A 27,293-nucleotide genomic window follows, 5' to 3' on the forward strand; every position below is an offset into this window, starting at 1 on the left:
TCGTGATGAGATGGATATGATCGGAGAAGAGAAGGCATCTTGAAATGAGGACAGGTAAGCAGAAACAAGAGTCAACACCTGGGCAAGTCAGACACCTGTGTGTGTGTGTGTGTGTGTGTGTGTGTGTGTGTGTGTGTGTGTGTGTGTGTAAGTGGGCAAGAGTAGAGCAGAGAAGTGGAATTGAGAAGAGGGAGGCTTAGGGAATCTGCACTTGAGGATGCTAATCTAGTAATTACACACCTTCCACACATCCATGGTTGGATCCTTAACTATGACTTTGTACAGGCAATTACCCAATTTGTGTGAGTCTGTAATGGCTATGTGGACAGTGGGTGGCCACACCCATGGGACTAGCCGCAGAATGTCGAAGTGTTTCGTCAGTCACCCCCTGGTATACCAAAGGGAAGCTAAAATGATTTCAGGAAAGGACTTGGGCTACCAACTAGGGAGACTGCCACGTGTTAAGGCTGTTGAAGCCTCTGGCGGGCGCCTGCTGTGACGGCTTCCTCCATGGGTACCAGTATCCCTTACCTAACTGCTCAGCGGATTCATGCTCAGCCATCTAAGCCAAGAAGAGCTCTGCCACCCACTCTGAATGCTCTCTTCTACCAAGCCCTGTCCAGCACCGCTACCCTTCTTGCTGAATCCTTCCACCTAACCATTGCCTGGATGGTTACACAGCTCTGCAGAGTCTCAAATCCTTACCATGGTACCAGGTCCGCATGGCAGCCTATCTCCAGTCCGGGTCACCACCTCTCCTCTCTGTGCTGTTAGTCCACTCACTGCCCTCAGCCACGCCTTCTCCATGCTGCAGGCAGGGCTGGAGTCTGGACTCAGTACCATCTGCCCAAAGTGTGGGAGCGGGGTGGGGAGATCCCCCAGAAGAGCGAACTAGCTAGCAAGCTTATGAGTGAGTAAATGAATTGGGCGCTGCTAGTCTTGGGGGCCTGTTGCTCTGGTCTGTGCCCCCATCCGTGTCTACCGTGAGAAATGGGGAACTTGGTGTGAGCAAGAACCTTGACTCAGAACTGAATCTCTGTACACAGCTGCAGAGGGTGGATGGATGGATGGATGGATGGATGGATGGATGGATGGATGGATGGATGGATGGATGGGTGGATGGCTGGATGGATGGATGGGTGGGTGGATGGATGGATGGATGGATGGATGGATGGATAAAATGGGATGAACAGATGGCAGGGGAACCACAGTGACCCTCAGGCTTACCTCCGAATTGTCACCCCCCACAGACTTAGATGACTCCCCCTTACATCAGATTGCTCCTCAAAACTGACTTCACATAGTGGGTGACACAAAGACTCTCTGAGGGACGAACAAGTGGATGCTATCACACTGGTGACAGATGATGCCAAGGTGGTTTCCCAAACAAACGCCAGTGAACGTTTTGCATGCACACAATCTCACCCATCCACCGAAGCCGTGTTGTTTGAAGTTACCAAGCAATTTAAAAATTAAATGAGCATGCACCCTGTCATAGTTTGATCTAACTATGCGCTAATTTTCAGGACAGGAAAAAATAGTTAATTACTATTTTGTGCCGCAGTCTTCTCTCTCCTTCCTTGGACTGCAAGGGAATGTAGTCAAATAAAGAAGTTACTCCAGTGCAATTCTCATCTTTACAAATAAAACAGCACTTACAACTCTTTGTTTGCGAGCTAAAATTTAGTGCACTTAAAAGCAGTTATCTGATGTACGCAGAAGGACAGAGACAACCTGGAAAAACAGAAAAATCACACAGAAAGCAGGAAGGTTGGCAGGAGAAATACCACATCCTACGGGCCCTTAGGAAGAAGTGGCATTTCAGGGTTGCCAGCACCCAGTCACCAGATAACTGCAGCCAGGGGCCACTGCCAAGCCAAGGTTTGGCTATGAATTTTTGCATCTGGGACTCTACCGCCCTTTCCTGCTCTCCTCCTACCCCAGGGATAGTGCTTGGCTTCATTGGCACATGGGTATGAACTTCTCCATTTTTCTGTGAAATTTAAATTATTTTTTCTTTTACTGTGTGCCTGTGTGTAGGTGTATGCACATGAGTGTGTGTGCACCCCCCCCCCAGGCCAGAGATATCGCATGCCCATGGAACGGGACTCACCATCAGTTGTGAGCTGCCCCATATGATTTCTGGGAACCCCCGAAATTTTGGGTCCTCTGCAAGAGCGATATGAGCTCTTAACCACTGTGCCAGCTCTCCAGCCCAGGCATGAACTTCTCAAGGCTAAATACTGTGGTCTCCTTAATGAAATCCCTGTGGTGGCAGCTCCTAGACTCCCTTCATGTTTGAGATTCAACCACAAAATCACTCTGTGCCCAGTGCCCCTTCCCTGGTGGATTTGCGGTTTGCTTCTGATTTCTTGAAAGTTTCGGGTGACACCCATTGGAGGCCTGGGGTTCTCCCTGGAGCACTAGAATTCCCAAGAGCAAAACCCTGGCCAGCCCTCCCCATCCTTCTTAGAAACTCACTGAAGCCAAATGCCCCTGCTGACCAATCCTCTCCGACTTCCTCACGACTGACAACTCCAAACCAGAACCCAGCTCCTTGGGCAGACTGTTGGGGTACATGTTGGTGGGGGAAATCTCAGCCAAGACAGGGGCCAGAACGGGGATACAGGAAAGATGTACAAATTGGCATATCTGCTTAATTAAAAGTGATTTGTCCCAGGGCAAAGTTACAGGAGTTTAGGTTATGGTGGCAATGTTTTGTAAGACAATTATATTCTCAGCCAGCCAGCTCTGCATGGATCAGAGTTGCACTCAGGACTGATGGTGTGTTTGATGGAGAAAAGGTTTCCTTTACCAATATATCTCTCCATCACTTTCCTCTCTTGGTCTTTCTTGGGTTACCCTCTGGGCTACCCAGACTTGCCATTCTTTTGCCATTGTGACTTAAAACAAGTACAGTCTGACCCCCAAGATGATTCAACCTTCTAGGAAGGGGACTAAGAGGGGTGGCTGATGGGCAAGAAGCTATTCACTGAGTCTGGATAGAGATGCGTGAGATACGCCATGCTTCTTTTCCAAAGGAAATAATGACTAGGCTGCAAAGGGCGGAGTCCGGGCCCTCCCCTAACCACCTGGCAAGGTAGCCTACAACATCAATCACGAGGATGCTTCACTTGCCTCTGCCTCAGAAGGGTTTCTGAACCCAACATGGGTTTCCTTCAAGTTAAAGTGGCCCTTGGAGTGTGAGAGGTAGCACCACCAGGGCCCATGGACACACAGTGCCTGAGTTGACTAAGATGCCATTGAAAGACTTGGGGAGCTTTTAGTTGGAGTTTCTGGTCATCCTGATGTCAGAATGTCCAGGGACACAACTCCCAGAGTCCCCACAGATATTAGGTTAGGCTGAGAGTTAAGTATGGGGCGGAAGAGCAGAGAGCTGTAGGTTCCCTGCTTCCTTGGTTAAAACCCCCAGCAAAGTGCAGAGCCTGATTGCCTCTTGCCCCACTCACGGGGCCTCTGCTTTACCGTGGAGGGGCTACCAACCATCCCTAGCACCAAGAGATAGATTTTTGCTCGGCTTCTCAAAGACTGGGCTCTCAGCCTCACTGAAGTATATAGGCTTCTCTCTCCCTCAAGACCAGCAAAGGGGAAATGCCAGAGAAGAGACTGGGAACACTTGCAGCCTGGATGGGAGCCTAGGTCTTGACTCTGACCCCTTGCCTGTATTGTCGAACCTCCCCTGCAGCTACCAACTCTTGCTCAGCCTGACCCGTGAGCAGTTTCACTGACAGTATAGCTCCTCATCTAACTCAGGGGCCCTTTTCTTCTCCTCCAACCCCTTTTCAACAAGGGCATTTATCAAAAGAGCGAGCAGTCCCTAGCATTATTTTTTTTATTTCATAACTTCCAGCTTAAGCAAAGGACAGTTAGGCAGATCAAAGTAAGAAGGAAAAAGCAAATCAGCAGGATTCTCTCCTCCTCCTGCCCCCCCCTTGCTCCAATCTCAGCCCTGGAGTCACTAACCTGTGGGAAGTCGATTCTACCGAAAGCAGTACTGAATGAGGGGGTGGGGTTCCATGGGTGACCTCCCACAGCGTCTCTGAGATGGTGGCCGAGCAAGAAAGGAGGCTATTTCCACAGAATGGGGGAAATCCAGCAGCCCTTCTGTAAGTTGCAACACGGCACAGGCTGACCATCCTCTATTACTCTCTAACTCTACTGGAAACATCTATTTCTTCTAGAGGCCACCTAGAAAATGTCACACAGTCAGACTCAGCAGCCAGGAGGCCCTTCTGGGAGACAGAGGACCTGAGGAGACCACAGAAGTTACCTCCTCCCTTACACCCGCCAGCAGGAGCCTGCAAGCAGGACAAGTCGGAAACGGTGGCGACAGTTAGCCACATCCACAACTCAAAGGGACCATCACTTACACACCGAATCACCACACCTTCAAGCACTCCAGTCGAATGCCTTGTTTGGACTCTTCTAGAACTCTCTCCTTGGTGAGGAAGGCAGAGCGTTCCGTGAAGAATGTCACCATAGTAAAGTCTTTGTGGGACAAGTCCTGACTCACCTACTCTGACCTAGCCACCCAAGAGATTTCTGACCTTGTGGGGGCTTAGGTAAAACTTTCGAAGCCACCAGTAAGCAGCCAGGTGCGGCAATGCACTCTCATAGTCCCAGTACTCAGAGGGCTGGTCCAGGATGATTATCAGTTCAGAGCCAGCCTGGGATACATCTCAAGACCTCGGATGCAGCTACCTAGAAGAGTGTTTGCAAGAGGCTGTGGGTTCCAACCCCAGTACTACAAAAAATGAACAAAAGAGCACCATACTAAACACCTACCAGCGGGAAAGGATGCATCTGAGCAGGGGTCTTTGGACTGTGAGACTAACTGGATGCCTACTTCACTAATAAGGCTCCTTGGAGGTAGGGTCTGCTTTACAACGGTGCACGATATTTGGCCCAGTGTAGAAGAGAAGAGGGTTTCTATCACAACTTGCTAAATCCAGCAAGGACTGTGCTCTCTATAAGCAGGCGCCTGCCCTCCGAGAAAGCTCTTCCCCTACAGGCTCTGCACACCATAACTGCCACAGGCAAAATCCAAAAGACCCATTTAGGTGGAACTGAAACAAAGTAGCAATGATGAATCCAGACCAATACCACACATAGTGAATACAGTCTTAGCGGGTGGACCACACACCCTGGGAAGGAAACACTGTCTCTGTTTGTTGAAGGCTCTCACAGGTAGGAGCCTGGTGAATCTAGAAAGGCAGAATATGGAGATCCCTCCTTGCCCATGGAACCCCCCCACACCCCACCCCAAACCTACTGAAGAGGCCAGAGCAGTATCAAAGGGGGCGTTTCCTTGGAGGGTCCTCCTTACTGTAGTGGGGGAATTCAGATTCACCCTCCAAGGACATCAACTCACCAGAAGCCCAGAGGTTCTGATGAGGTCCAGAAGGACCCAGAACAAGACAGTAAGCACAGAATGCTGGCAAAGCTACACATCCATCTATGGCTTCCCCGTTGGCTGCTGTGGAATATTCCTGTCTTCCCATTGGCTAGGAAGAAATCTTTCTGTTCTCCCTCGGCTCTTATGGAATTTCTCTTTTTTTTCCTACGGGCTGCTGTGGGATTGGTGGACTACTATGGGTTAACCAGGTGAAGAGCATCCCACTTCCCGGGACAGTACAGAGCCCAATATTGTTCTTCGAGAGGGACGGCAACCTCAACTCCCCCACACTCCCCTCAACATACACACACTGCAAACAAACACATTCAGAGTCCCACTATGCTGGATGGCTCTAGAACATTCCAAGAAGTAGCAAAGACTAAGTGAGGACATTGGGGTGACTTCAGAGAAGTCTGTGTGTGAGGACTGTATCTCAGGCTTGGACAAGAATCCTCCTAAGAGTCCTCTCTTGGGGACACAGCAGGATCTGTATGAGATGCAGCAGAGGCCTGTGTTGTGTACCAAATAAGCTTTGGGCAGCCAATCATGATAGTGGAGGCACACCATGGCCAGGGGCCTGGGCACATCTCCACCAAGGCCTCTGGCACATGATCCCAGCGTATATATGACCTCACAACACACCCAGAGTTGCAAGGACATCTATCCTGATGCAGATCAAATCCCATGACACATCTCCATTCACTCCCCGGGGAAGAAATTCTAGGACGTCTCAGTTCCTGGATACAGCTTTCTGGGTCTACTGGCTCCTTTTAGGCAAAGAAGAGAAGCCAATGGTAGTTATGACTTATTTCCTCAGATAACTCTGTGGCCACTTTTTCCCACATATCAGTCGCCTACAACCTGACAAAGTCAGCACTATGTGCAGGTTTTGACCTCTGAGAGTCTTAAGGGGTGGCACTGTCAGAAGTTGGGGACCCTTACCCCCTAAAGGCTCAGTTTCTCGGCCAGCCCACCCCAGCCAGCCCAGTTCTGGCCTCTGCCTCGTTCTTCAGAGCCCCAAAGAGCCCTGGTGTTGTCAGGCAGTTCCACACTTCCAGGTCCTCCCTGCCCACAACTTGGATCCAAGGCCCTGTCCTGACTAGAATCTGAGTCTCTGCCTCCACGCCCAGTGACAGGAGGACGTGCCCCCGAGTGACAGGACTGCACATCCTGCAGCCATTAGTGTCTGCAACTTCTTGGAGAGCGGGGATTAAGCCGCAGAGCAACAAATGCCTCTTTCTTGTTGAGCATTTGACCTTATCTGAGTGTGGCATCAGCTTTGAGAGTCATGGTTTCTGTCAACGTGGGTGAAAAACGGCCTCCACGCTTCCAAATTGGGATCTCTCTGCTCTCAGTAGCAGATGTAGATGAAACCCATTGAAAGTGGTAATAAATGGCTTGGAAAGAGGCCTCGGGTCCCTTCTGGATGGCAGCCCCACAGGACAGGTTCTGAGCATATCTCTCTCTCTCTCTCTCTCTCTCTCTCTCTCTCTCTCTCTCTCTCTCTCTCTCTCGCTCTCGAGGCAGGGTTTCTCTGTATTGTTTTGGAGGCCTGTCCTGGAACTCACTCTTGTAGACCAGGCTGGCCTCGCACTCACAGAGATCCGCCTGCCTCTGCCTCCCGAGTGCTGGGATTAAAGGCGTGCGCCACCAACGCCCGGCTCTGAGTATCTCTTAAGCATTGGCTGTAGCCAGCCTTACGGAATGGCCTAGGCTCAGCCTGCCACAGTGAGGAGTTAAAGAGTCTCAGCCTCAGCTGTCCCCTGCAGGGTAAGACAGAGATGGAACTGCTGATTGCAGCACCTGCCTCCGGTCCCCACTCTCTCTCTTGGTTCCACTGTCAGATGCAGGCAGGCCCCTCACCGCAGGCCATTGGAGCCTGCAATGAAAGGTGGTCCTGGAACCCAATCAAGACGCTTTTCTGCAACCCCAGGACACTTCAGTCACAAAGGGGTCTTACTAACTCTAACCCTGTATGTTGCTTCCTCTTGTGCCCTTCTATCTGAATTTCAGACACCCAGGTCTCACCTACTGGCTGCGACTGTACATAAGCTCTTGGAAGTGGTTTGATGTGGTTCTCTCACCAGGAGCCCAAGGGCAGCCTGCACCATTGCTTCCCTAATGACATACATGCTCTGTGAAACACAGAACCGATGCTAAAAATTTCTCCCCCTTAATCCGCCTCATAAGAACTGGCATGTGGCTACCTCATTCCTCTAGCTCCGGGCAATGCAGGGGGACCGTGAGTGTTGAGAAGAACCTACTCTGGTCGGATGAGACAAGAGTAGGGACAGATATTTAAGTAGAGGAATAATGCCATGTCTTGAGCCATCGCAGACGGAAGAGACAGAAACCCCACCAGAGGGCCTGGAAGATGGCTCTGTTTGGTAGAGGAGGCGTTAAGCTCAGCGACTCATTCTCAAAAGGCAAGGTAGAGAGAGATCAAGGGAGATACCCAAATGGCAACCTATGGCCTCCACAGGCAGCCATGGGGTACACATGCACACACACAAAGAAACAAGCACACCCCCCGCAGAGAAAGAAACGCACGGGAAATTCAGCTGGAAGAAGGGGATATTTCCACCCAGAGACGTAAGTGGGATTGACTGGGTTTCTGAAGCAGGTGCAAGGTAGGGCAATAATAAATGGTTGATTTTCTAAGTCAATGAGATGACTTGTGCACAAGCGTGGGCAACTCTAGGACCCGGTGTACTGATCTGAGGGGGGAGAACACTGAAGAGAGAGTGAGCTAGAAGTCAGGAGGCACAGGGGTATACTTGTGTAGTCTACCTGCCCAGGGGGAAAGTAGCTGGACACACCAGGTATCTGTAAGCCAGGTAAGGATGCCTGGGGAGCTTATAGAGTGTCGGGGCTTGAATTCCGGGTCTGTCCATCAGGATATTATTATGTGGTTAATAAGGGGTCATGACCACGCAGGGAAATGGCAAGCAGCTGGTGGAGGAGGAGCTTAAGCAGGGTGGGAACCCAGGCACAGCATCCCCTGCAAGGGAGCCAAGCCCCTGACTCCTCCCTCCCCACGCCCCCCCACTGTGACCCATCAGGTCATCACCTTTCGGTCTCACACCCTGACCTCTCCTCCCTCTTGGGGCTGTCCCTGCTCCCCTTTCTCCTCTCCTCTCCGCCTCCACTCGGAAGACCACCATTTCAAAGCGCCTCCTGTCTCTGTCCCCCCACCCTCCCCCAGCCCCGTAACTCCCATAGACCTATTATGGGGTGATCTTCCTACTTGTGCTCCCCAAAGGGCTGTTTGTTCTCAACTCTGCCCACACCTCAGCCTTGCTGTCTCCAGATCTCATCAGCGCCTGAAGGTCCCATGCCCCCGGTTGTGGAAGTCTCCCTGGAACTACTGTAAAAGATGCATCCTTCTCCATCTGGTCCACTAGGGACAACACATCTGTGAGAAGGGCCTGAGCCTCACTCCTTGGCCACAGCAAGGCTCCATCGTTATTAGCACAGTATGCAGCCCACTCTGGGCTTCTACCATTATTTTGCAGTGAGGGAAAAAAAAAGGTAAGAAAGGAAGGGAGGTAGGTGGCCTGGAGTGTCTGTAGCTGGGGCCCTGCCCATCTGACTGGTAGAGTGGCCGGCCCATAAGGGCACAGCCCTGTTCCTGGGCCTCCTATGCTGTGACTTCAATCTGCTTTTTCAGACTAAGCAAGATCCCACCCCTGGAGAACACGGTTGCCCCTCTCCCCTCCCTCCCCTGGACTCCCTGCAGCCAAACCGCCACCATCTTCTTCAGGAGCCTACTCACAAAAGATCCTCACTGCTGGGCTTGTTGACTGTTGGCATTCCCTCATAGGAGGAGGGGTCAGGAGGGTCGTGGGACCCTCACTCAAGTGTCCAGCCATGGCTCCCAACTAGTTGCTTGCAATTCTGCCCTAATTGAACACGACCTGGGGGGGGGGGCGGCTAAAGTACATGGGTCGGGAAAGAACTAGGGGAAGTGGCTTCAACTACACAGCCAATAGAGGAGTCGTCACCCCTGTCCTGGGTGCAGACTTCCAGCGCGGGCTGTTTTAAGGGCACCCCAGACCCTGCCTGGAAACGCCTCAGCCATTGCCGCGTTGTTAAACCTAATAACCCCGTCGATGGCATTGTATGTCTGATGTTGGGATCTTAGGAGGAGGAAGCAGATGCCTTTATTTACGTATCCCCCCACCAAGGGAAAAAACTTTAGCAATATTCCTAATGGAGCTCAGATCCACCCTCCCGAGAACCTCACTCACGCTGGGGTGGTTTTCGGGCACTGCGTCTTAGGTGTGATCAGCAAGCTGGCTACTTTGAGGATCTCCATTTAGAATTCTCTAGAGTAAAAAAGCTGGGTTCCTGGCTGACGTGTCCAAAATGAGTTCCCTAAACCAAACCCCCTGCCCGTGGTGACCTGAAGCCAGCCTAAACCAATGCCTGTCCATCACGCATGCGCATGTGGGTCACCGGGATCCAGAAATCCCGACCCGCCCCCCATGAAGCGCGCTCCACACTTCCATCTCTTGTCGGCCTCTGCCTGGTGACGAGTGAGGAGTTTTGCAGGTGAGACCAGAACCATACGGGCTCTTCTGTACACCTTCCCTCTCAGCAAACAAACAAGCAAACAAACAAAAAAAGTCCCTGCTCACATCCTCTCCACCAAAAGAATGCTTAATCAATGAAAAAATTAACTGTAACCCTAAATAAAGAAGTGCAGATATTTTCTTTACAGTGCTTTATTAATTTGTAAATACCATTATTGAATTTTCGAAAGTTCTAATTTAAATGTATCGATCTATTATTGTTTTGTGGATTTTTCCACCCAAATGTCTTGGAGGAAAAGAATGGCTAGCATCAGGCCACAGATTCTGGGGAGACTGACACAGCGGAAGAGGAGGAGGATAGGGCATCCTCCACAGTGCCCAGGACTGGGATAGTGTCCCATGCACCAAGCTGATGTGTTTACGTTGCACCCACATCGGGCCAGGTGTTTTGTTTGCTTGTTTGTTTTATTTTTTTCCTTCTTTGTAGCTCCGTTTGCCAGTAGCCATAAGATAGGAAATAGCACTTGGGCGCAGAGCTGTAACTTGGGATAGGTGGGGAGAGGCTGCAGCTCCTTGTAAAAAAGCTGCAAATGCATCCCGGCAAACGATGAACCTGGAAAGATCTTTGGCTTGAGAGAGTCTCCCAGGCCCCTTTGATGAGTTTGAAGCGAAGGAGGGGAAAAAGCTTGCTGCTCACCCTGGCTGTTCTCTTCGGACAAAAGAAATTAAGTGAGGAAATATTTGTTGGGTCTGTGGGAATTTATCTAGCGGTGCTTGGAAACACAGAAGATATTGGTTGGGGCAGAGAGGGCTGGAGAGATAAACAGAACTGTTTATATTCATCAAGTCCGTTTCCTGCCCCCATAGGCCCTGCCCACTGCCCTCCCTTGCCTCATCTTCTACCAATTAAAGGAAGGCTATGAACAAGGTGGATACTGTTTCTCCTTTACCAAGGCTTCCCTGTGACCTGGGAATCCTGTTCTCTGGGCTCACCCAGCCTGCAGAGTCCCTCCACAGGTCTTTTCCTTGGACCGTGGTGTTCCCAGTCTAATTCCAAATAAGTGATCCACACACATCCCTGGAGGAGGCTCTCCCTATGGAAGTCTACCTCCATATCACTGTGTAAATTACAGCAAAGGCATCACTTCCTTGGGGGGAGGGGACGTCACTCAAGGTCACACCCATCTGAATCAAGGTCATCTTCCCAGTCAGAACACATTGCCCATGAGAATGTACGTCTACACACCTCTCCCCGTAAGGACTTTAAACCTGGACCAAAAGGACTCTGCCTGTCACCATGACCCCAGCACAATGGCTGGAACACAGGTCCTAAAAAGAACATCAACTTTGTCTAGAGATGGGGTTGCTTTTGGGACGCGACTTTGCAGAGTGTTAGAACTGTAATTTGGGCACAACAGGGTAGACACAGGGCTGGGCTCTCTAGTAAGAGGCAGCCCGGGTGTGTACCCTCTAGAAAACTATAACATCTTCTAGAAAATTCTGTGCCCTCACAGGATAGCCCCTTCGAGGGAAGTGAGAGCATTGTGGCAAATTCCAGTGACTCAAAACTGAAACTCTGAGAGCCGAAGGGACCCACTGCTCTGAGGAGAGCTCACTTCTAAGGCCGCCCGCAGAGTTTCAGGCCAGCTCTTCCCCCTGCCTTTGATTCAGTGAGTTGAGTTTGTACGTTGCCTTCTTCAAAGGCCTACCTCACCTTGGGCCATTTAAAACTCAGACTCTGGCCCTTTCCTGCCATCCCGGGTCTCAGCCACCACGTTCCTGGTGGCTGATGGACCTGGCTCCAGCACTCCCAACATTGTGGGGCTGGCTTGGTAGGATGGCCCATTTCCAGGAATGACACCATGCCACAGCAACGCTCAACTCCATGTGAGAATTGCTATGCAGGCGACAGGTACTGCCTCAGGCTGGCTAATTAGGGGCACAGTCGACTAATTGGGCCCCACAAAGACAGACAAAAGGCTGACTGCTGGCAGAAAAAAAAAAGTTGTTTCCAGGAAAAGGCTTTCCCCCTGAAGAATGTCCTCATACCTAAGGCTTGCTTCTTTGGGGGAACCTTCTGCATAGCTCCCTAATGGAAAAGATCCATGTAGAGGAGATGAGTAGTAACTGAGCCCTTAAGAACGTTGCCCTGAGCTCAGATGATACCGTTGACCCGCTCTGTGACATGGGCTACCCCATCTTTCCACAAAACAACATGCCCAGCACCTCTTCCTAGAGGATGCTGGAGGGCAAGGTGACGGCAAGGCAACACAGCAAGGCTCAGAGTGTGGTACCCGGCTTGGGCAAACTGTTCAATTCCATTGCTTTTCACCCCAGGTGCCATTTCCTTTCTTCATCCATCCAATCAGCCTCCATCTTTTCTGCCTGCTGGCTTAGCTTACCAGCCATCCCCTTGCTTCCCTCAAACCTGGCCTGTCCTTTTCCAGTCCTCAGTCACATACCCCTCCTTCCCTCGGTCACGCACAGACCTCCCAACCGTGGTCCGACCCTGCTCTCTCTTCCTTCCACATTCCCCCTAGGGAGAATCAGCAGATAGTGTTCAGCACCTTAGGGCTCAAGGGAGAAGTCAGACCCCGAGACTGAGGTTGCTGTCAACGCGGAGCCAAGCCCCAACAGCACAGGGTCTGGGCATTCACCCCTTCCAGACTGGGTCTGTGCACAGCTAGACCTCATACGCAAAGGGGGAAGAGGGCACTGTCTCCACACCATTCCTCAGCATCGTCATGTGAGTTCGCTCAAAACGCATAAACCCCATACTCAATGCATAAACCCCACTCTCAGGAAATCAAAAGTGGATGGTTTTGCTCTCTCTAGCTGTGTTGGCAGGGTGATCTCAGATAACTGCTTGCATCTTAACCCTGGCTGTTCCTACAACCTCAGCTACAGCTGCCTCTCCTTTCCTACTCTTCACACCGTTGATGCTGATCTTGGCTGTCCGCTTGACTATGTATGTCTGGATTCAACTAAACTCAACCTGCTGGGCATACCCACGAGGGGTTTTACTTAACCAGATCATTTGAGGTGGGAAGACTTATCCCAAACCAGAGATGCCTTCTGGTTGAAGCCTGCTTGAACGAAGCCTCATTTCTCCCATCTAAATACTAACCAGGCCCGGCCCTGCTTAGCTTCCGAGATGAGACGCGATCAGGCGCGCTCAGGGTGGTACGGCCGCAGACAAAGCCTCAGTCTCACTGGTAAGTTTGTCTAACTTGTTACGGAGGCATCCGGTTGCTGGTGTTAGAACCCACTTCTTTGGAACATGACAATGTAGGCTGAAGATCAGCAGCTCTCCAAGAGTCTTCTATGACACCAGTGACAGGTTGGGACAGCTGAGACATTCAGCCTTGTGAACTGAACTGGATTCTCACCCTTTCCAGAATGAGACAGCCACTGTTGGGCTATCCGGATCACAGCCAGGAGCCAGTGCAATATATTCGTGTGTATGTGTATGTGTGTGTGTGTGTGTGTGTGTGTGTGTGTGTGTGTGTCTTAGTTAGAATTTCAATCACTGTGATATAATACCATGACCAAAATCAACTTATCTTGCTAACACTTCCGCGTCACAGTTCATCAGCGAAGGAAATCAGGGCAGGCAGGAGCTGATGCCACAGAGGACTGCTGCTTGTTGACTGACTCCCAACTGCTTGCTCAGCCCTGCTTTCTTATAGCACTCAGGAACACAAGCCTAGGGTAGACCCACTCACAATGGGCTGGGCCCCCTCACATCAAACACTAATTAAGAAAATGCCCTATAGGCTTGCCTACAGCCCAGTCTTCCGGGGTGGGGGCATTTTCTCAACTGAGGTTCCCTCTGCTCAGATGATTCAGCAATATGTGCACATGTGTGTGTGTGTGTGTGAGGGTGAATGCATACATGTGCACATATACATGCATATATACATACATACATACAGATAGCCTCATTATATCAGTTCTGTTCCTTTAAGGAACACCGACTGATAAACGCCCAAGGCTCCGAGAAACCCAGACTGTTAAAGTCACTGACAGAGGTAGGGCAAGGCCCCAAATCTGTGTCCCTAGTGTCAACAACAGCATGTGGGTTGGCACACAGTAGGCCCTCAGGACGCTGGGGGACCTGAAATAACCAACTTCCTGGAGGGACATTTGTCTATCCCCCGCCCCCCCCCAGAGAGACTCAGAATGTTACGGACAAGCAATTTTCCCCCGTGGGCATTCCACGAGTTCGAAGTCTCCTGTCACCTATCCCAACCTCCTCATCTCCCTCTCTGATGGGCCCTGAGAGTGGGCTGGCCCAGGCTGGAGCAAAGACTGGGACAGAAGGATGAAGACTCGGGCAGAGACGTCAGGATGAGAGAAGCAGATCTACCAGACACTTACTGGGATCTTCCTAGTGCCCGGGACACAGCCAAGCCACCGAAGCCCACAAAGGTGTCAGCAGGCTAGACCAGGATGGGCTCTATGAGCTTCCATTTCAACACAGGGAAGACAGAGCTGGCCCCCTGAACCTCTCCAAGACGAAGAGGTCAAGTAGCATACTGAAAGACCCCTCAAGGTTCACATTGGGGTGGAGAGGGGTAGTGCTTGGGCACCAAAAAAAAAAAAAACCACAGGGCCAGGCCTGTAAATGGAACCCAACTAGGAAATATGCAGGTCCTTGCCGTAGCCGACGATACTGAGACTGAAAACCCAGGAGCTTCCAACTGTCCCCTGATTTCAAGCAACCTGCGGACTGGTGGGACCTCTTCCTACACCTGGGTCGCATGTTCTTCTTGTCCCCTGCCCAGCGTTGGGACACGTCTCTTGGTTACAGTATCCAGAGATCCTCCATCCCTTTCCTGGGTCCCTACCTCAGGATGGTCATGTCCATGGTCCCCGTGTATGGCCTTGCCCTCGGCATCCTCTCCGTCACTGGATTACGAATCCCCAGGGCAGCCGGGTCGTAGATGCCTCAAGCACGCGTTGGCCACCCACACGGGGACCACTCTGCGCCGAGCGAGCACGGTGCCAGGAGCAAGATACTTGGTGATATTAACAGCAAGGTTCTGGCCTTCTGAAACGCATGCGTTGTGAGGGAGGAGGCAGAAGTCAGGCGAACACATGAAAAGCCACAGTGGGTACCGTAAGGAAACGCAGCTAGGCAACCTAAGAGCGATTGCAAGGGGACACTGGGTGGGTGTAGTGGTCCCTGAGGACCACTTCTGTGGAAAGAGCAGCTGAGTTAGTGCCTGGAGTTAGCTGCCTCCACAGTTACATTATACCAGGTTCCGCTTTCTAGGATTTCTGTTATTCATAGTAAAAAAAAAAATGGCCTGAAAACACTGAATGGGAAAATTCCAGAAGTAAACCATTAGTAAGCTTTAAATCACCTCTCGTCTGCTCCATCCTGCTCTGCCCTAGCCAGGCTGGTACAGTCCCCCCTTACCAGCCATCCAGGCATCTTCAGTCTCTGAGTGTGATTGATTTGGGAGTTAACATCATAGTTAGACAAGTAACGGCACTTACGGGGAAAGCCGGCACCATTGCAGCTTAGGGGGATGTCCACTGGATGGGGAGATCTCAGCATACCCTCCTCCATGAGTCAGGGAGGACTATTGTAGGGGCCTGCCTACCTTTTTACTCTTAACAGTTTTGTTTTCCGAGCCCTGGGTCTTCCTCAACCACTGTCAAGAACACAAAGCATTCTTGCTGACTAACCAGAACACCTTGAATGGGCCAAGGAGTATCTGAGGCAGAGCCAGGACGGGCTGCCCTGCATGTGAGCCGGCTTGCTGGCCCTTCACAGCCGCCTCCTCCTCCTCTCCTGTCCAGTGGATGAGGGCACACAGTGCTCGGACATGTGCCCCTACTGCCTGTGCAACTGGACCCTTCTGAAGTGTAGAAGCAGGCAGAAGCCACAAAGAGCCATAAATCCCCAGACCTGAAGAGACATAGCAAGATCTGGATGGTAGTCCAGAGCCACGACAGATAGTCAGAAAATAGGTGTGTACGGCAGGGATAGGGGAGGGTGCCCCAGTTGTGACTCATGGGCACATGGCTCTCGGTACTCTCAGCAACAACAACTGGCCTTCAAAGAAACAATGGAGCACCATGGAGCTGCGGAAGGAGAGGGGGTACGGCACCCACCTGGCATGTGCGTGAACCCACATATGTACTCCCACCCATGTACACACAGAGACACATGCACTAACTCTCTCCTAGGTTACCTACAGGGACAAGCCTCATAAAGCACACGTGTAGGGAAGGGAGTTCTGCACACACAGCTAAGCTCATCTACACACATGGGCGTGCGTGTATATACACACATACACACACACACACACACACACACCTACTACCCTGTAGGCCACCAATGCAAATGCACGGGATGCCAGCATCCAGGAGCACACACTAGCAGTCACAGGGACAGACTCTCCCTGGCATCCACGATGGTGTGCACATCCAGGTCCACATACTGTCACACTGCAAGAACACGCACTCCTCCACAAACAGCCTTGCTCTTGGACATTTCAAGCCATCTAAGGGGTGAGTTCCAGGAGAAGGTGACAAGAGGGCACAAGACTAGGCAGTGCGGAACAGGGAACAGGGAGGGACTCGCGGTACAGCGATGGCGCGCAGGTAGCTGGGAGCCCCGCGGTGATTACTATGCACCAGCAGCTGTCTCGGCGCGGTGACGGTGCCTCTAATTGATCTCATTATCTCCCCCTCCGTAAGGTGAAGTGCGGCCGCTCGGCGGGGCCCGGGCGCGGGCTGGGGCCCGCTGGCAGGCGGCGGGCGGGCGGCGGGTGAGGGCAGCGTGAGATCGCGCGGCCGCCTTGCCACCGAGTGCCACCGGGAGCCACCGGGCGCTGCGCCAGCGAGTGCGTGTGTGCGCGCGCGTGCGTTTGTGTGTGCGCGCGCGCACGAGTGTGTGTGTGTGTGTGTGTGTGTGTGTGTGTGTGTGTGTAACGTGAGCTGGCCCGCACACATCCCGGACCTGGGCGGCATTTTTCTGGTCCCTCCCAGGGTCTTTGGTAATTGCGATAAAAGCTATTATGTCCAGTCTCCCCATCATCACCTTGCTCTCTCTGCAAGGGCTCCCCCCCGACTCCCACCCCAGGCACCCGGCTCCTGTTGGAACCAACAATGATCCTCAATTAACCCTATGCCCAGGGCCGCCCGAGTGTGAATGGGGCGCTCTTCAGGCTTATGCCGCAGAACCCCGCCGGGCCCGGGGCCAGCCTCCCTCCCCCGCAAGACCTGCAGGGGGCTCAGTGTGGTGGGGCTGCTACCCTTGCCTGGCTCTGCAATCCACCTCTCCCTGCTGCGGAAAGAGGCCAGAAACAGCCTGAGGAGTTGGGGGGTAATAAAAAAAAAGGAAACACTCAGTTTGTTGTGTTTTCTTGGGGTTTGTTTTCTTGCCAAAAAAATTACCCCCTTTGTCTTTGCGCAAAAGAGGCAGTGTGGGCACCTTCTGCTGGGCGCCGACACAGTGCCAACGCGCCTTGCTTAAGGGCGGCTTCTGTTCCTTTTCTAGCCTCCCCAGATATATTTTTAACATACAAAACACTATATTTAATTGGTTATAGATCTCCGTTCTCTTAGCACTACTGGATATCACAGAAAAACACATTAGTACAGAACAATTAGTACAGTGGCAGTAAACAACTAAGGCACTATTAAGCTGTGGGTGATTAAATAGTATTACTTTTTATTTTTTTATGCTGCTAGACTGAAAGACCGAGGAAATATAAAATATATATTTCCATTGCTATTCATAAAAATGTAAATATAACAGGTGTCTCACACTTCTCAAGGTATTATTTATGCCCAGCACTTCAATATATAGACAGCTACTTGCCTTTTTTTTTAATAACGAAAAAAATTCTTTCTTTATAGACTTCCAGTATTTCATATATTCATGTGCCCGGATATTTAAGCAGAAATATTGTTTAATTGGAGTTGCATGGTCGGGCGAAATAACACCCATACCTATACCATAATTAAAAATAATAACAATGAGGCTCCCATCTGACCTAACTATGCAGTAGGTGGTATGTCTGCCTTTCCAAAGAGAGAAGGGTTAGGGTTAGTTGTAGGCCTTGCAGGGTGGGGATGGCAGCCGGGGCTGGGAGGGGTACACCTTGCTCAGAGCCTGGATGCCCCGCTGCCCCATTGCTGTCCCATTGCAGTGCTGCGGCTCTGCCTCTGAGTGTGCATAGATCATCCTAGGCGTTCTGGTGCATCTTTTCCTAGGCATCTGATTAAGTTAACAATATGCTGCTATTTGCATGCAGATTTGCAGGGCTTTCTCTCCAGCTGCTCCCTGGACTTGGTCGTTCTCTGCGTTGTGATAGGCACAGCAGTCCCTAAATGCAATCTTTGTCAGGCCCAGGTGTGCTCTCATTGAGGACGCCTTCCTTCCCAGCAATCTTTCTTTCTGTAGCATTTATAAGGCTCTATTATAGTATAGCCACATCTGGAAGAAAATTCTCCTATTAATTATATACTTTTACGGCCAGGAAGACAAATTCTGAGAGATACCAACATTTTTGTTGCTGTTGTTCTTATTTCTTTGACAGGCTGCGCTTTATTTTATTTTGTTTTGTGTTGCCAGGCATTTCAATATTTAAAGAGCCATTAACCAATGGAGGATGTGTGGATTTCTAGGAAAAAAGAAACCATAGCGTCGGCCTCACCAGAGAAGGCCACAGGAAAGACAGCTACTGAGATCTTAGAAGGCCCCAGAGCCTGAGTGAGAAGAATTATGCTCTGGTAGAGTTTAAAAAATGAAAAAACAAAGCAAAACAAAACAAAAAGTTCCATTAACCTTTAACCTTGGCACTCCCAGGTGGACAATCATGCACATCACCAAATTGCCAGAGGATCTGATTCCTTCACAGTCCCAACAGAACCAGATTGGACCAGCACTGTGACCCACAAGCCGTTTACTCTACGTGGCGGGGGTAATTTTCCAATCCAGTTTGAGAAAAGAAAACTAAAGCTGATCATCTAGCCTCATCTTTCAAAAAGAGACAGTCAATCAGCTTGGTCCAAGGTGTCTGAAAGCGACTTCAAAACCAGGTAGGTTTGGTTTTGGGTTTTGGTGGTTTTGGTTTTGGTTTTTTGTTGTTGTTTTTGTTTTTTGTTTTGTTTTGTTTTTTTCCTTTTTCCTTGGGTTTTGTTTTCTCTCGCTGGTATCGTCATCAGGTCAGATGAGAAAGAAAGAGGCAGATAGGTGGGGGAAAGTTTTTTTAACTACCAGACGATCCCTATCAGAGTAGGAAAGAAATTCAATGATCCAGACAATCTAATCGCCGCTGATCAAAATTTATTTCGCGAAGAGACCAGGGCTTTGTGGAGGAGACGGAAGCGCGCCCTGTCCGGGAGATCACGCTTGCACACCTTTGCACAGGCGCGCTGCGCATGCCCGCACTCCACACCAGCTGACCGCCTGAGATCAGGGAGACTTGAGTGAGTGGAGCCATTTTTCACTCCCTGTGCCAAACTCCAGCAGGTGAAATTCCGAGTAGAAAGCTGGCTGCCCAAGCAGCTCATGTGATAAAAATGCTGAAGCTGCCTTCTGCAGACTCATGCCAGGCCTCCCCGTCCCGGCGCTGGCACCTGAAAAGACATCTACAGTACCACCCGGGAGCAGAAGGGACTTCCTGAGGCCCCACCCAGCCCCTCTGCTGCCTCTGTTCCTTGGTTCCTATCCCATCTCTCTGAATGGCCAGATGTGTCTACTCCGTCTGTCTGGTCCCTTTGTTTTTGGGGTGGGGGGTTAACGAGACAGGGTTTCTCTGTATTGTTTTGGAGGCTGTCGGTCCAGAGATCCGCCTGCCTCTGCCTCCCGAGCGCTGGGATTAAAGGCATGCGCCACCAACGCCCGGCTTGCCTGGTCCCATTTTGTACTTGCTTCGGCCTTAGTTTCTCCAGTGGGATGAACAGATTCCACCCCAAATGGATATCAAATGGACCAGGGTGATGGACCACCCTTTGCATATGAGTGATAAATAAAGTTTCCTGCAATTCCATTCCTCGGGTCTACGGGCCTGATGCTACAAATTATTGACCTTTCTCTCCCGCAGCATGCTTCATGGCACTTAAGAAAGGTCTGTAAATTTACAGACATTAAAAACATGCACACATGCCAACACGCGTGTGCGCGTGCGTGCGCATACAAAGGTATACATTTTTAAGTAAATCGTGCAAAGAGAAAGCATTGAATTTTCAACTTGACTTTTGGGAACCATGGTCTTCTAAACCCTCACCCTCTCTCTCTCTCTCTCTCTCTCTCTCTCTCTCTCTCTCTCTCTCTCTCTCTCTCTCTCTCTCTCTCTCTCTCTCACACACACACACACACACACACACACACGCAGTCACACACCATCCCACCCACCCACCATCATTCTGCAAAAATAGAGCAGAGAGGCAGATGCAGTGAGGACTGGATTACATCACTGGAGAGAGCATGTGGCATTCAGGGGAGAGGAAAAAAAAAATAAGAAAAGACAAATGACATTTTGCCGCTATAGTGTGCTATTTTAGTGGTGATGGCTTGACTTTTGGCCCAAAATGCATATGCCAATGGCAAGGCTAACTCCAGGGACTCACAAAAAAAGAATGCGTGTTCACAGCTGTACTGTACACCAATACAGATTACATGTTTTCAGTGTTGCGGCCACAACAGAATGCTAATTAACATACTGGAGTGATGAGAGCGGCTGCAAGGGCCTTATTGTTCCATTATTTCATGAAGCCCAGCTGCCTTTGTTTATGTCACTTATCCTCTGGTGCCACAGGTTTTTACTCCAAAAATACTATCCCAATACAACGTTAATATTTAAAAAACAAAGAGGTGGCAGATTGTCATTTTTGTGTCAGTTTCAAACTGCAGAACTGTTAGGCTGCTCTGGTTCGGTATTTAGAAATAATTTAACAGCATATTCAGACACTGCCTGCATTCTAACGTAATGGCTGAATACTTGAACCAGGAGAATGCATAACTACCCTGACATCACTTATGAGATTTAGATTGGTCAGTTAATGGAAGTCTTTACCAGAATCAATACCATAACAGCTTCTTGAAATGAACGTGATTTTTTACAGGGAGTGTTGCGAACAATAACTACAGAAATATACTACCTTTGTACCCAGCACAAAGAAGTGAAGATGTGAAATTAAGAAGCAATTACATTTTTGCAAACTAATATTCCAGTCGATTATTAAAAACAAACACTTTCAAAAATATGTACTTATCATTAAATAATTGGAGAACATTAATACCCCCGTACCTGATTAATCATTTTTTTACACTTTTTAATAGCTGTTTCACCTACTGGCTACATTATCAGCTTGCTATTAAGTATTGATATTAATGATTGATGTAATAATGATTAAATAAAAAATATTCAGAGCTGATTTTTTTGTAAATATAATTTTTTCATGCTCCACATTGGGGGAGAATACTGTCTGCTGTCTAAATTAGTTTCCCCCCCTCTCTTTTGCCTGGATTGTGCATAAAAGTGACATTCTATAAAATACAGGCTTCCTCAAATAGTGTCCCACCAGCAATCTATACATTCCACAGTAATTTGCAATCACAGTTGGGGAAAGCTCTTGGCTCATGTTCAAAATGTTTACGGTACATTGCTTCCCCAAAGAATAAAAACACCCTGGAGTTTTATTTCAAATATCCCTAAATGCACCTTTATTGACACCAGGTACAACATTTAGGGGAAGACATCATACCCCGGCCCAGATGCTACCCAACCAGAATTGTAAATTAAGTTAGGAAAGAAGGTCCCCCCCCAAAAAAAGTTGAGCAGAGCCCTAATCACAGTCACACTGTCACCATTGCTGAAGAACACTCCAGTATTCTTTTTAAGGACTTTAACTGGTAATCTCAGATAAATGGGGAGCCGCTTGAAGTGTCTGACTTCCATGAGGCAGTAATGAGAAGATTTAGAACATTCCACATCCCAAACCAGTCTCTCTGGCTGTGTGAATGCCACAGGTGTGTCACTGTAGAGGGGAGAGTGCTTCAGCTATGGATGTCCCCCCACCGTGGACACAACATAGATTTTTTTAATTGGATCCAGGAGTTGGCTAAATTATCCAACTGCTCTGTGCTTAGGCCCCCAGCTAGCTCACACACCAATAATAATAAACTTTCTATAATAACGGCTCAGCCTATTACTGGGGTTTTTCTCTTAACCTAAAAAGTAGAGCCACTTAATTCTGATTAAAGCCACTGGAGAAATTTCTGAATTGGTTTCACTCATGAAATAAAAAAATTGCTCAAGAATTATAGAAGGGATCCAGGTAAGTAATATTCAATTACAGGCGTGCTATTTTCAGAGGACAACCCGCTTATCTTATGGAACCGGGGAGGAAACGATACTGTAAGTCATTCCCTTGTACTATGTGGAAGCGTTTGTCCTCTCCCTTTCAAATGTTTATTTACCAGGTCAAAGCAGCAAGCCAGACACACCATACCCTGGGACGCTGGCAGTACCAAGCCCAGCATAGGTGGGTCAGTATGCAATGACACAGCTTTAGTCTAAGCCTCAACATCCATCCGGAATGGAGGCCCTGGGCTGCCATTCTGCAAGTGGTACATTTCTAAACAAGAACTCGGAATCCTTCAGTGTGCCGAAATAAGCCCACCAACCTGGGTATCACACTTCGTACGCCCCACTATTTGGACTTACTTTTAACAATCTTAATCCCACTTAAACTTTGCGAAAACTCTATTGAAAAATTTAACCTTGGGCTCTTGAATCTGAAACTGATAAAACTTAACAGCAACAAGGCAGCGAGACACTAATAAACTCATTACAGATCACGTAAATGGGATGTCTGTGTGGCTGCCAGACAGCTCCAGGAGAGGCTTTGGTTGCAAACAGCCAAAGTTAGTGAGGTGGTGCAGGAGTCTGTGTGGACAGTTGGAGGAAAAGGATTGGGTAACACCTCACAATAAGTGTGCTAAATTTACCCCATTAGGCGGTTCATTTAGAAAACTCCGAAGCTAATTATAGGTAGGCTGCAGACAAGCTGGTCTAGATGAATGTGTTTTTCCTCAAGGCTGAGGGCCACATCAGGGCCTACTCCTACAGAATGGGTACTGAGTCTTCCGAGTCTTTAACCGACACAGAGAGCTGTTTGGGGACTGTGTTTTGCCCAGTGCTGCTCCTTCCAACATGGTTGCTCTTCCTTCCAGATCCATGGACTTGTCCCATAGTGGGCAATCCCTGGAGTCTACCCTTGGAGTACACGTTTGCTCAGTTTGACTCACAGGAGATACCTGTGCAAATGGTGGCGTGGGATTTTGTGTGGAACCTCAAATTCCTGTTTTTTACTTGGGAAAGATCAGACACCATGGTGGCAATGGATCCGGATTCTCAAGGGACCACCAAGGAGAAGTCATCGGTGGTCACAGCCCCCTTTCAAGGACAGGAGATCTCTAAGGGATTGTAGCCAGCACTGGCACTGTTCTGAGGCCATAACGAGGAGAGGAAATGAAGATACGGCCAAGGGAAGTCATCCCAAAAGGAAACTGGAGAACGGACAAGGATAATGTGACTCCATGCTCCAGTCCTCACCCCAAACCCATCTGCATAGACACGTAGTTACCCAAACCAGCCCTGCCCAGGTACAACATACAGAGTGAGAAAACACATGCTCCCTCCATCCCTGTTCCCGCACCATCCTCCAGAAACACCTGCAGATCCTAGAGGGATGGGAGAAAAAGGGATGAAAGGACACAGACTCCATCCTACAGTTGCCCAATGAGGCTGAGACAGCCCAAAGAGGGAAACGACAGCAGAGGAAGAAACCAGGAGCCATGAGAATCAATGTTCCTAGCCCGAGACAGCGGTCATCAAATCTGAGATAGGAGGGAGCATGGGAAAGGACCAGGGAAAAGACAGGAGAAAAGGAAGATATTGGAGTTGAAACCCACAGTGGGATAGCACATTCCACTGCATGAGGTCAGTGATGCCAGAAGTTGGGTTAGACTTTGCTCACACAAGTCTACTCTACTCCACTCCCCCCTCGTGCTGGAGCGGCATCATGTGAACTCCCCCACTAGGTTGGTTACACAGAGAACATACGCTGTACCCAGACCTCCTGAATCAAATAAACAGTAAAGATGGTCTGTCTACCTAGTAGAAAAGTAAAAAAGAAGAAAAAAAAAACCCTTGCACACTCCCATCCCGATGTCTGTGGCTTTACTGTGTGTGCACTGTTATTGTGGACAGGTTCCCAGCCCATCCACCTTGATGCTGTTCTTTTAGACCATCCATAAATACAGCTTCAGTAGTCAGATGATATTTAATTAGCATTAAACTCTTTTATTTCATGTAAGTTAGAGCCTTGCCTGAGACACTTCATTTGGAAAGTAACCTGGCACTCAAGATTAAAATGAAATATTAGCATGTCAGCGCTGGCTTCCTCGTGTGTTAAGATCCCCCTCAGCCTTCCAACCTGGCGGGGAAGGAAGCAGAGCTGTTTTCTGAACCTTGCCACAAGAAGGCGAGTGACGTGGTGCCTTTCAAAGGTGAGAGGCAAAGATGGCATGCATGGGAAAGCCTCGAAGAAGTTAGAAAGGAACAAATGGAACCTTGTCAAAGCTAGAAACAAATTTCATCCTTCCTTGTGAATTTTTCTCTCTGCAACTCAAATTCATCCAGCCTATACCTGACTCCTGGCTCTCCCGTGAACTGCGATCTCTGTCCAGGCATAGCTGCATTCAGGGTATGCAGACCTAATGTCACAACACACCCCAGAGGGAACACTGCCATAGGTTCTTCTGCCTCAAATCCTGTTCCCTATTTTAACGGTCCTATGAGACCTGTCCCTACTGATGGGCTTCTGGCTTCATTGTCAGTGGATATATTATCTGTCTCCTCTAATTATAATTTCAGCTGTACCTTATAAGGCAATAGGTCTCCATCTATGACAGATAGATAACCAGTAGGTACATAAATAGGAAGCAGATAGATGATGTATAAGAGATAAATGATAGATTACATGATAGGTAAGTAGATAGATTATAGATAAATAGATGATAGATGAATAGATAGATGGATGGTAGGTAGATTAATCTATAGATTGATAGATGATAGGTAGATAGACAGATAAATCAGTAGAGATTGATAGGTAGATAGATCAATGGTGAGACAGATGATAGATAGATAGACAGACAGACAGAAGATAGATGAGGTGATGGTGAAGATAAATAATTGATTGATTGATTGAATAGCTATACGATAAATAGATACATAGGATAGGTAGAAGATATGGAGAGAGCATAGGTGATAGATGACAGACGGCAGACAGATACAAGGTTTGAGAGATATAGATACAGATAGATAGACAGACAGACAGACAGATGACGCATAATAGATATGCAGACCTATGACTCCATGAATACACAGATGATAGGTCCATACAGACATGGATCTACAGATGACAATTACACACATACATAGCCCCAGATGAGAGATGGCAGACAAAGAGCTGACTTAGTCAGTGAGGCGCAGAAGAGCAGGAGGAGATCTGCTCTCAGGAGGCCTGCGGTCTAGCCAGGCAGGGTGCCACACACTCATGGTCCCAGCACTGCAGAGCCTGAGGCACTGGGATGGTGAGTGAGGACAGCCTGGGCTACATAAGAAGGCTCCCACTAAAAACAGTGAGGACAGCCTGGGCTACATAGCAAGGCTCCCACTAAAATCAGCAAATAAAACAAGATTAAAAAAAAAAAGAGCTAGATACTGGCTATCAGAAAGTGACAGAAGCATCAGAAAGCAGGACTCCCTGAGGCTCACAGTCCTGTCAGATGTGACCAGCCACACACTGGGGACTCTAAGAAGAGGGGCCGTGAGGACAGAGGGGAACCTGTCAGAGCTGAGGGGCGGTGAAGCCTCCGCATCGTAGCCGGAGGTGGTGGCTCGGGGACTAATGAAATCTCTCCTAAGATCCCGGCAGGGCCCAAGCATCCCAAGCAGGGCCAAGCTGTGGTCCCTAAGGGTGCTTCACCGCTCCTTAGACACACCTGGCAACCTCAGGGGACTCACGGAAAAAAAGTCTAATTTACACTCACTTGATGATGTAATTTTGGGAATGTTCAAAAAAAAAAAGCGCTTCTTTGTCGCATCAAACCAAAGTTTGTAGACACTATTTTTAGAACAAAGCTAAATACAGTATTTCATTAAAACAATTAAGTGTCAGAGCAGGTGGTGCATGATATGATAAAAATCAGATGGGGTGAGGATGATGGAGTGGGGCACAGACCTTAGTAAATGCTCTCAGCCGTGAACTGGGCCCCACGCGAATGGCTACAGAGGCTCCAGGCAGACTGGAATCTGGATCTGGACCTTAGGTATCTATCCAAGGTGATGTGGACAGCCCCACAGATTGCTAGAAGTAACAAAGATGTGTGCAAGTATGCAGTGCCCTCCCTGGTCGGGTAGCTCCATCCGCCAAAGCAGACGGGCACACCAGGGCTGTCAATTCAAAACCAATCTGGGCTGCACCATGAGATCCTATCATTAAAAAAATAAATGAATAAATAAAATAAAAGCAGCCAAAAGCTAAATTTGAAAGCAAGGGAGAGAGAGAGAGAGAGAGAGAGAGAGAGAGAGAGAGAGAGAGAGAGAGAGAGAGAGAGAGAGAGAGAGAGAGAGAGAGAGAGAGCTGTCTAAAGGCCGCATGCGATCCAAAGTCCTTATCAGGAAGAAAAATTTTAAAGCGCATGGGCTCTATTTATACCCCGAATAAACAAGATAATTACGTGTCCGTTTCATAAGTTGAGTCTTGACTTCAGATGGCCAGTGACCATGAGTGTTTGGATTTCATATAAGCATGTTTAAAAGCCATTAGGGCTTGACCCTCCAAACCAGGAAGCCAAGCTTAGTCAACACGGTCACACTGAGCAAGGCAGAACACAGAGAGCTGAACGGACCAACACTCCTCCCTGGGAACCCAAGTTAAAGCAGAATGCATGAATCTGTCGATTGTTTCAGTGTCCTTGTCCTCCACTCTTGACATTGGCATACACCAGCCCCTTGTCTCACCCAGAGTGCATCTTTTGTATATGTGCGGGACGGGGGGGGAGAAAAGAAACGCAGAGGACCCCGATGAATATAAATGTGGGTTTTGTTTTCTAAAGAGCAATCATTTTATTCTCATTATTTTAAAAGCCAGTTGCCAAGAGCAGTCCATAGGCCTGACCCTAGAATATAGGAAGACTGAAGGCCTGCAACAAAGCCCCAGGGACAAGCTGGGCATCTTAAGTCAAAATCACCCTGCGTGGCCTCTTTCTTCCCATAGGCGCTGTGAGCAAAGACAGTCTCAGC

At 49.1% G+C, this 27,293-nt stretch overlaps 1 protein-coding gene and 1 long non-coding RNA gene across 9 annotated transcripts in view; one reads left to right on the forward strand and one right to left on the reverse strand.

Moving 5' to 3' along the window:
- Znf536 (zinc finger protein 536) overlaps positions 1 to 27,293 on the reverse strand; it is a 454,586-nt gene that overhangs the window by 288,083 nt on the left and 139,210 nt on the right. The gene's annotated exons all lie outside the window — the stretch shown is intronic.
- On the forward strand, positions 16,296 to 20,232 carry LOC121135973. The gene is made up of 3 exons (XR_005873084.1): positions 16,296 to 16,476; positions 18,782 to 19,014; positions 19,275 to 20,232. It is a non-coding gene; the product is annotated as an uncharacterized LOC121135973 (long non-coding RNA).

The sequence above is a fragment of the Mesocricetus auratus genome, unplaced genomic scaffold (assembly GCF_017639785.1).
Source record: "Mesocricetus auratus isolate SY011 unplaced genomic scaffold, BCM_Maur_2.0 Super-Scaffold_100046, whole genome shotgun sequence".
NCBI lineage: Eukaryota > Metazoa > Chordata > Mammalia > Rodentia > Cricetidae > Mesocricetus > Mesocricetus auratus.